Source organism: Heterodontus francisci, chromosome 28 (genome assembly GCF_036365525.1).
Source record: "Heterodontus francisci isolate sHetFra1 chromosome 28, sHetFra1.hap1, whole genome shotgun sequence".
Classification (NCBI taxonomy): Eukaryota; Metazoa; Chordata; class Chondrichthyes; order Heterodontiformes; family Heterodontidae; genus Heterodontus; species Heterodontus francisci.
The window spans coordinates 63,919,497-63,927,882 of NC_090398.1; the positions used below are offsets into that span (position 1 = coordinate 63,919,497).

The following is an 8,386-nucleotide window of genomic DNA, read 5'->3' on the forward strand; positions in this document are numbered from 1 at the left end:
ATCAGCTTTGATGGGCGAGTGAAAAAACTGAAAAAATTGAACAGTTCCATCCTTTCTTTTCTTCCTTCTTCTCTTCTTTCCATCAGTTTCTCTCTTCTGTCCCAGATCAATATAATGATGAGAATCCCAATTTAATCTGCTGTTTCTGGTGTTTTATCCATTCCAATCAAAATTTCAACATTCCAATCAAATCTATTTGTTATTCCACAGTGTCTCTCCATGTGTTTTATTCTGTTGTATTCTATCACAGTCTGTTTGATGATCAATGTTACATCTCACTCTCTGTTCTGGTGAAGATCATAAGCAGTGATATCTGTTTACACCACCCGACAAGTCGGCCTGAGGCTGTGCCTCGCTGATCATGTGGAGTTAAAGCAATTCTTCCAGTCAGTTAGTTCAGTTTTCATTTCATGAGAAATTCGGTCATCATGACTTCGTCAGTGACCTAATGGTTCAGGTGTCTGAGTGATGTTAATCATGATGTGATGAAATGATTGTATCTTCCAGTCTTTCCGTGGTGGGTTTTCACACTGAGTAGAAACGTGTTGGACATGGTCTGGAAATGTTTCACACCGCTCCATTCCCAACTTCATTTACTGACAGAAGATATATTTCCATCATTACACAGCTGGCTGCACAGCCAGAAGCTGTGCTGAAGGTGACAGCTATGGTTATGCAACTGACAAGGTGGCCGAGAGGTTAAGGCGATGGACTGCTCATCCATTGTGCTCTGCACACGTGGGTTCGACTCCCATTCTTGTCGCTAGTTTATGAACTGTTCAGTGTATTGTTTATGTGTCAAGTCAGCCTCGAAACCTGTTCTTGTCAATGTCCAGACAGTGATTCCAGAATTGGTTATACTTTATTAAAATTGAGACAGACAATTGGAATTCTTCACCCAAACTGCACTGGAATGAAGATCAAATAGGGATCACGAAACGGAGCAGGATTTTTCCTCCCCTCCTTCCTTCCATCTTTACTTTCTCTGGATTTGCACCAAGTGAAAGACAAATGGGAAAAGTAAATGGCGAGGGAGCAGATGCAGAAAATTATCCTTTGGCAAGAAATTTATTTTCAAATCTTCTTGATAGATTAAGTGAGTGAGCAATGCTTTGGCAGATGGAGTTTAAAATGAGGGGTCATCTACTACCTACTACCTAGATTAGAGTGTTTTTTTGTAAGAGGGGAGATGTTAGAAACGGCGGAGGAGCAGAGACCCGAATACTGAATTAATAAAAGCTAGTGGACTGGTAGAAAATAATGTGAAAAGTGAACAGAATCTGAAGATTGGAACTCATGTTGCAGTGATATAAAGCTCTGTGCTCCTGAAGTAAATGTCCAAGCCCAGATTGTGGGGAATCTGTGGAGAGTGATTTGGTTTTTATTCATTCTTGGGTGTGAGTATCGGTGATAAGGCGAGCATTTATTACCCATTCCTATTGCCGTTGAGAAGGTGGTGGAGAGCTGCCTTCTTGAACTGATGCAGTCCATATGGTGCAGGAACACCCACAGTGCTATTGGGGAGGGAGTTCCAGGATTGTGACCCAACAACAGTGAAGAAATGGCTATATTGTTCCAAGTCAGGATGGTGAGGGACTTAGAGGGGAACCTGCAGGTAGTGAGTTCCCATGCATGTGCTGCCCTTGTCCTTCGAGGTGGTAGTGGTCACGAGTTTGGAAGTGCTGTTGAAGGATACTCTCTGCAGTGCATATGGAGATGGTACACACTGCAGCCACTGTTTACAGGTTGTGGAGGGATTGAATGTTTAAGGTGGCGGGTTGGGTGCCGATCAAGTGCGCTGCTTTGTCCTGGATGGTGTTGAGCTTCTTGAGTGTTGTTGAGTGGGAAGTATTCCATCACACTCCTGACTTGTGCCTTGTAGATGGTGGACAGGATTCGGGGTGTCAGGAGGTGAGATACTTGCTGCAGAATTCGTAATCTCTGACCTGCGCTGATAGCCACAGCATAGATGTGACTGGTCTGGTTACGTTTCTGGTCAAGATGTTGATGGTGGGGGATTTAACGATGATAATGCTTCTGAATATCAAAAGGTAGATTTTTTTTCTCTCTCATTGGAGATGTTCACTGCTTGGCACTTGTGTGGCCAGAAGGTTGCTTGCCACTTATCAGCTCAAGCCTGAATGTTGTTCAGGTCTTGCTGCTTGCAGGCACAGACTGCTTCAGTATCTGAAGAGTTGTGAGTCATCATCTAACATTCCCACTTCTGACTTATGTTGAAGAGAAAGTCGTCAATGAAACAGCTGGGATGTTTGGGTCTAGGACACTACCCTGAGAAACTCTTGAGGCAATGTCTTGGGCTGAGATGATTGGCCTCCAAGAACCACAACATCTTGTTTTGGGCGAGGTATGACTTCAACAAGTGGAGAGTTTTCCCCCTGATTCCCATTGACTTCAATTTTGCTGGGGATCCTTGATGCCACACTCACTCAAGGGTAATCACTCTCACCTCTCCTCTGGAATTCCACTCTTTCGTCTCTGCTTGGACCAAGCTGCAATGAGATCATACGAACATAAGATCAGAAGAACTAATAGCAGGAGTAGGCCATTTGGCCCCTCGACCTTGCTCCGCCATACAATAGGATCATGGCTGACCTGATCATGACCTCAACCCCACTTTCTTGCCTGCCCACATAACCCTTGGCTCTCTTGTAGGTAAAAATCTTGAAGACATTCAATGACCCAGCCTCCACTGCTCTCTGCGGTAAAGAATTCCAAAGATTAATGACCCTCTGAGAGAAGAAATACCTTCTTAAATGAAAAAGCCCTAAATCTGAAACTGTGTCCCCTAGTTCTAGATTCCACCACGAGAGGAAACATCCTCTCAGCATCTACCCTGTCATGCCCCCTCAGAATCTTATATGTCTCAATACGTTCACCTTTCGTTTTTCTCAACTACAATGAGTATCAGTCCATCCTGCTCAGCTTTCCTCATAAGACAACACCTTCATCACAGGAATCAATCCAATGAACCTTCTCTCAACTGCCTCCAATGCAAGTATATCCCTCCTTAAATAAAGAGACAAAAACTGTACACAGTACTCCAGGTGTGGTTTCACCAGCACCATGTACATTTGTAGCAAGGCTTCTCTACTTTTATGCTCCATCCCCCTTGCAATAAAGGGTAACATTCCATTTGCCTTCCTAATTATTTGCTGTACCTGCATGGTAACTTTTTGTGATTCATGTACGAGGACACCCAGATCCTTCTACACCGCAGCATTCTGTAATCTCTCACAATTTAAATAATATTTTCCTTTTCTATTCTTCCTACCAAAGTGGATAACCTCACATTTTCCCACATTCTCCTCTATCTGCCAAATTATTTCCTGGAGCTGAGAGACCCTGGCAGAAACTAAACTCAGCATCAATGATCAGATTATTGCTACATGTGTGGTGCTTGATAGCACTTTTGGTGACATCTTCCATCACTTTGCTGTTGATTGATAGTCGACTGATGGGGTGGCAATTGGTCAGATTGGATTTGTCCTGCATTTTTTTTTATGGAGAGGGCACACTTGGACAATTTTCCACATTGTCAAGTAGATGCCTGTGTTGTAGCTCTCCTGGAACAGCTTGGCTGAGGGTGCAGCTAGTTCTGGAGCACAAGTCTTCAGTACTGGAGCCAGAATGTTGTTAGGGCCCATAGTCTTTGCTGTATCGAGTGCCTTCAGCTGTTTCTTGCCATTATGTGGAGTGAAGCAAATTGGCTGAAAACTGGAAGCTGTGATGCTGGGGACCTCAAGAGGCCGAGATGAATCATCCACTGAGCAATTTCTGACTGAAGATGGTTTCAAATGCCCCAGCTTCACCTTTTGCACTGACGTGCTCGGCTCCACCAACATTGAGGATAGGAATGTTTTTGGGCCCTCCTCATCTGGTTCGTTATTTAATTGTCCACCACCATTCATGACTGGATACCTAGTTTCTCAGGGCAGTGTCCGAGGCCCAACCATCCTCAGCTGTTTCATTGATGGCTTTCTTTTCAACATAAGTCAGAAGTGGGAATGTTCGCTGATGATTCACAACTCCTCAGATACTGAAGCAGTCTGTGCCTGCAAGCAGCAAGACCTGAACAACATTCAGGCTTGAGCTGATAAGTGACAAGCAACATTCCTTGATCGGATCCTGAGGGAGATATCCGTGTGTGGAGTGGCGGGATGTATGGAGAGTGATTCTGAAGAGGGTGTCTGAGCCTCGAGGGAAGAATCTGTGGAGAGTGGTCCTCAAAGGATGTCCGTGTCTGGAGATTTAGGATCTCTGAAGAGGGTCTCCGAACCCATAGTGCTGGGATGTATGGAGAGTGATCCTGAAGTGGGTGTCCGAGCCTGGAGTGGCGGGATCTGTGGAGAGTGATCCTGAAGTGGGTGTCCGAGCCTGGAGTGGCAGGATCTGTGGAGAGTGATCCTGACGAGTGTGTGTAAACCTGGAATGGAAGCTTTCTGTGGAGGTACAGGAAGAGGCCATTCATTCCCAGTATTCTATAAAGGTTTAGCATAACTTATATGTTTTTACTCTATGCCTCTATTAATAAAGCCAAGTGTCCTGTTTGCTCTTAGCTACCTTTTCAATCCTTCTAACATTGGTGTACATTGTCTCTCTGCTCCTGCACCCAGTTTAGAATTGTAACGTTTCATTTATATGAGCTGTGCCTCTCTGATCATGTGGAATTAAAGCAATTCTTCCAGTCAGTTAGTTCAGTTGTCATTTCATGAGAAATTCGGTCATCATGACTTCGTCAGTGACCTCATGGTTCAGGTGCCTGAGTGATGTTAATCATGATGTGATGATATGATTGTATTTCCGTGGTGGATTTTCACACTGAGTCGAAACGTGTTGGACATGGTCTGGAAATGTTTCACACCGCTCCATTCCCAACAGGCCATGACCTGATGTGATGGAAATTTCATTTACTTACAGAAGCTGCATTTCCATCATTGCACATCTGGCTGCACAGCCAGGATCTGTACTATCCAAACAGCTGACAAGGTGGTCGAGAGGTTAAGACGGTGGTGTACTCATGCATTTTGCTTTGCATGTGTGGGTTCGGATCCCAATTTTGTCGTTAGTTTATGAAGTGTCTAGTACATTGTTGTTTGGGAGCTTTTGTGGAAAGTTGGCCTGGAAACATGTTCTGGTCAATATCTCGCTGGTGATTCCAGAATTGCTTATACTTTATTAAAATTGAGACAGACAATCGGAATTCTTCACCCAAATTGGACTGGAATGAAGATCAAATAGGGATCACGAAAAGGAGCAAGATTTTTCCCTCCCTCCTTCCTTCCATCTTCACTTTCTCTGGATTTACACCAAATGAAATACTAATGGGAAAAGCAAATGGCGAGGGAGCAGAAGCAGAACATTATCCTTTGGCAAGAAATTTATTTTCAAATCTTCTTGATAGCTTAAGTGAGTGAGCAATGCTTTGGCAGATGGAGTTTAAAATGTGGGGTCATCTAGGACCTACGAAAGATAGATCAGAGTGTTTTTTATAAGGGGTGAGATGTTAGAAACTGGAGAAGCAGAGACCCGAGTGCTGAATCACTAAAAGCTAGTGGACTGGTAGAAAATAATGTGAAAGGCTAATGGAATCTGAAGATTGGAACTCATGTTGTAGTTATATAAAGCTCTGTGCTCCTGAAGTAAATGTCCAAGCCTGGATTGTGGGGAATCTGTGGAGAATGATTTGTTTTTTATTCGTTCTTGGGTGTGAGTATCGCTGGCAAGGCTGGCATTTATTGCCCATCCCTAATTGCCCTTGAGAATGTGGCGGGGAGCTGCCTTCTTGAACTGCTGCAGTCAATGTGGAATAGGAACACCCACAGTGCTATTGTGGAGGGAGTTCCAGGATTTTGACCCAGCAACAGTGAAGAAATGGTGATATAGTTCCAAGTCATGATGGTGAGTGACTTGGAGGTGAACCTGCAGGTGGTGGTGTTCCCATGCATCTGCTGCCCTTGTCCTTCGAGGTGGTAGTGATCACGGGTTTGGATGGTGCTGTCGAACGTTACTTAGCGAGTTACTGCAGTGCATCTTGTAGGTGGTACACACTGCTGCCACTGTGCTCTGGTGGTGGAGGGAGTGAATGTTTAAAGTGGTGGGTGAGGTACCGATGAAGAGGACTGCTTTGTCCTGGGTGGTATTGAGCTCTTTATGTTGTTGTTGGAGCTGCAGCTATCCATAAAAGTGGAGAGTATTCCATCACACTCCTGACTTGTGCCTTGTAGACAATGGACAGGCTTTGGCATGTCAGGAGGTGAGATACTTGCTGCAGAATTCCCAATTTCTGACCTACGCTAAAAGCTGCAGCATAGATGTGACTGGTCCAGTTTAGTTTCTGGTCAATGGTAACCCCCAAGATGTTGTTGGTGAGGGATTCAGTGATGATAATGCTGCTGAGTATTAAAAGGTAGATGGTTTGATTCTCTCTCATTGGAGATGTTCACTGCGTGGCACTTTTGTGGCAACCAAGTCGCTTATCACTTATCAGCTCAAGCCTGAATGTTGTTCAGGTCTCGCTGCTTGCGGACATGGACTGCTTCAGTATCTGAGGAGTTGTGAATCATCACCTAACATTCCCACTTCTGACTTAAGTTGAGGGGAAACTCATTAATAAAACAGCTGAGGATGGTTGAGCCTAGGACACTACCCTGAGAAACTCCTGAGGCAATGTCCTGGATTGAGATGATCGGCCTCCACCAACCATAATCATCTTGCTTTGTGCTAGGTAGGACTCCAACAAGTGGACAGTTTTCCCCTGATTCCCATTGATTTCAATTTTGCTAGGGATCCTTGATGCCACACTCACTCAAGGGTAATTACTCTCACCTCTCCTCTGGAATTCCACTCTTTTGTCTCTATTTGGAACAAGCTGCAATGAGATCATAAGAACAGAAATAGTAGCAGGAGGAGGCCATTTGGCCCCTCGAGCCTTCTCCGCCATTCAATAGGATCATGGCTGATCTGATCATGGCATCAACCCCACTTTCTTGCCTGCCCCCCATAACCCTTGACTTCCTTGTAGATAAAAATCCAAAGATGAACGACTGTCTGAGAGAAGAAATTCCACCTCATTTCCTTCTTAAATGGAAAATCCCTAATTCTGAAACTGTGTCCCCAAGTTCTAGATTCCACCACGAGGGAAAACATCCTCTCAGCATCTACCCTGTCAAGACCCTTCAGAATCTTATATGTCTCAATACGATCACCTCTCATGTTTCTAAACTCCAATCAGGATTGGTCCAACCTGCTCAATCCTCCTCACAAGACAACCCCTTCATCACAGGAATAAATCCAGTGAACCTTCTCTGAACTTTTTTTTTATTTCCAACATCTACTTTATTCGTTAAAAAAACTATAAAAAGATACATCACAAAACAGTTCAAAAACAGCACCAAGTCAACAATACAAAGATTGCAAAGGAGATCAGTTTCCTTCAGTACAGGAATGAATTGCCTCACAACCCTTCCATTTCATTTTACCTGCCATGTACTTTTTGCAGCAAACAAATATTTTCTGGAATAAAAACAAGAAATACTGGAACCACTCAGCAGGTCTGGCAGCATCTGTGGAAAGAGAAGCAGAGTTAACGTTTCGGGTCACTGACCCTTCTTCGGAACTGACAAATATTAAAAATGTCACAGGTTATAAGCAAGTGAGGTGGGGGTGGGGCAAGAGATTACAAAGGAGAAGGTGCAGGTTGGACAAGGCCACATAGCTGACCAAAAGGTCAGCAATATAAAAGGTTGTAAAAAATGTAAAAAAGAAAAAAAGAAGAAAAAAGAAAAAACAACTAAAAATGAAAGTAAAATCGGGGGCTCTCATGCTCTGAAATTATTGAACTCAATGTTCAGTCCGGCAGGCTGTCGTGTGCCTAATCTGTAAATGAGATACTGTTCCTCGAGCTTGCGTTGACGTTCACTGGAACACTGCAGCAATCCCAGGACAGAGATGTGAGCATGAGAGCAGGGGGGAGTGTTGAAATGGCAAGAAACCGGAAGCTCAGGGTCCTGCTTGCGGACCGAACGGAGGTGTTCCGCAAAACGGTCACCCAGTCTGCGCTTGGTCTCCCCAATATAGAGGAGACCACATTATGAGCAGCGAATACAGTATACTACATCGAAAGAAGTACAAGTAAATCGCTGCTTCACCTGAAAGGAGTATTTGGGGCCTGGGATAGTGAGGAGAGAGGAGGTAAATGGGCAGGTATTACACCTCCTGCGATTGCAGGGGAAGGTGCCATGGGATGGGGACGAGGTGGTGGAGGTAATGGAGGAGTGGACCAGGTTGTCGCGGAGGGAACGATCCCTTCGGAATGCTGACAGGGGAAGGGAGGGGAAGATGCGTTTGGTTGTGGCATCACGCTGGA

At 44.5% G+C, this 8,386-nt stretch overlaps 1 non-coding gene across 1 annotated transcript; it reads left to right on the forward strand.

The window, feature by feature from the left end:
* The first annotated feature begins 681 nt into the window (after window positions 1-681).
* On the forward strand, window positions 682-763 carry trnas-gcu (transfer RNA serine (anticodon GCU)). Its single transcript has one exon. It is a non-coding gene; the product is annotated as a tRNA-Ser (tRNA).
* The last annotated feature ends 7,623 nt before the right edge of the window (window positions 764-8,386 follow it).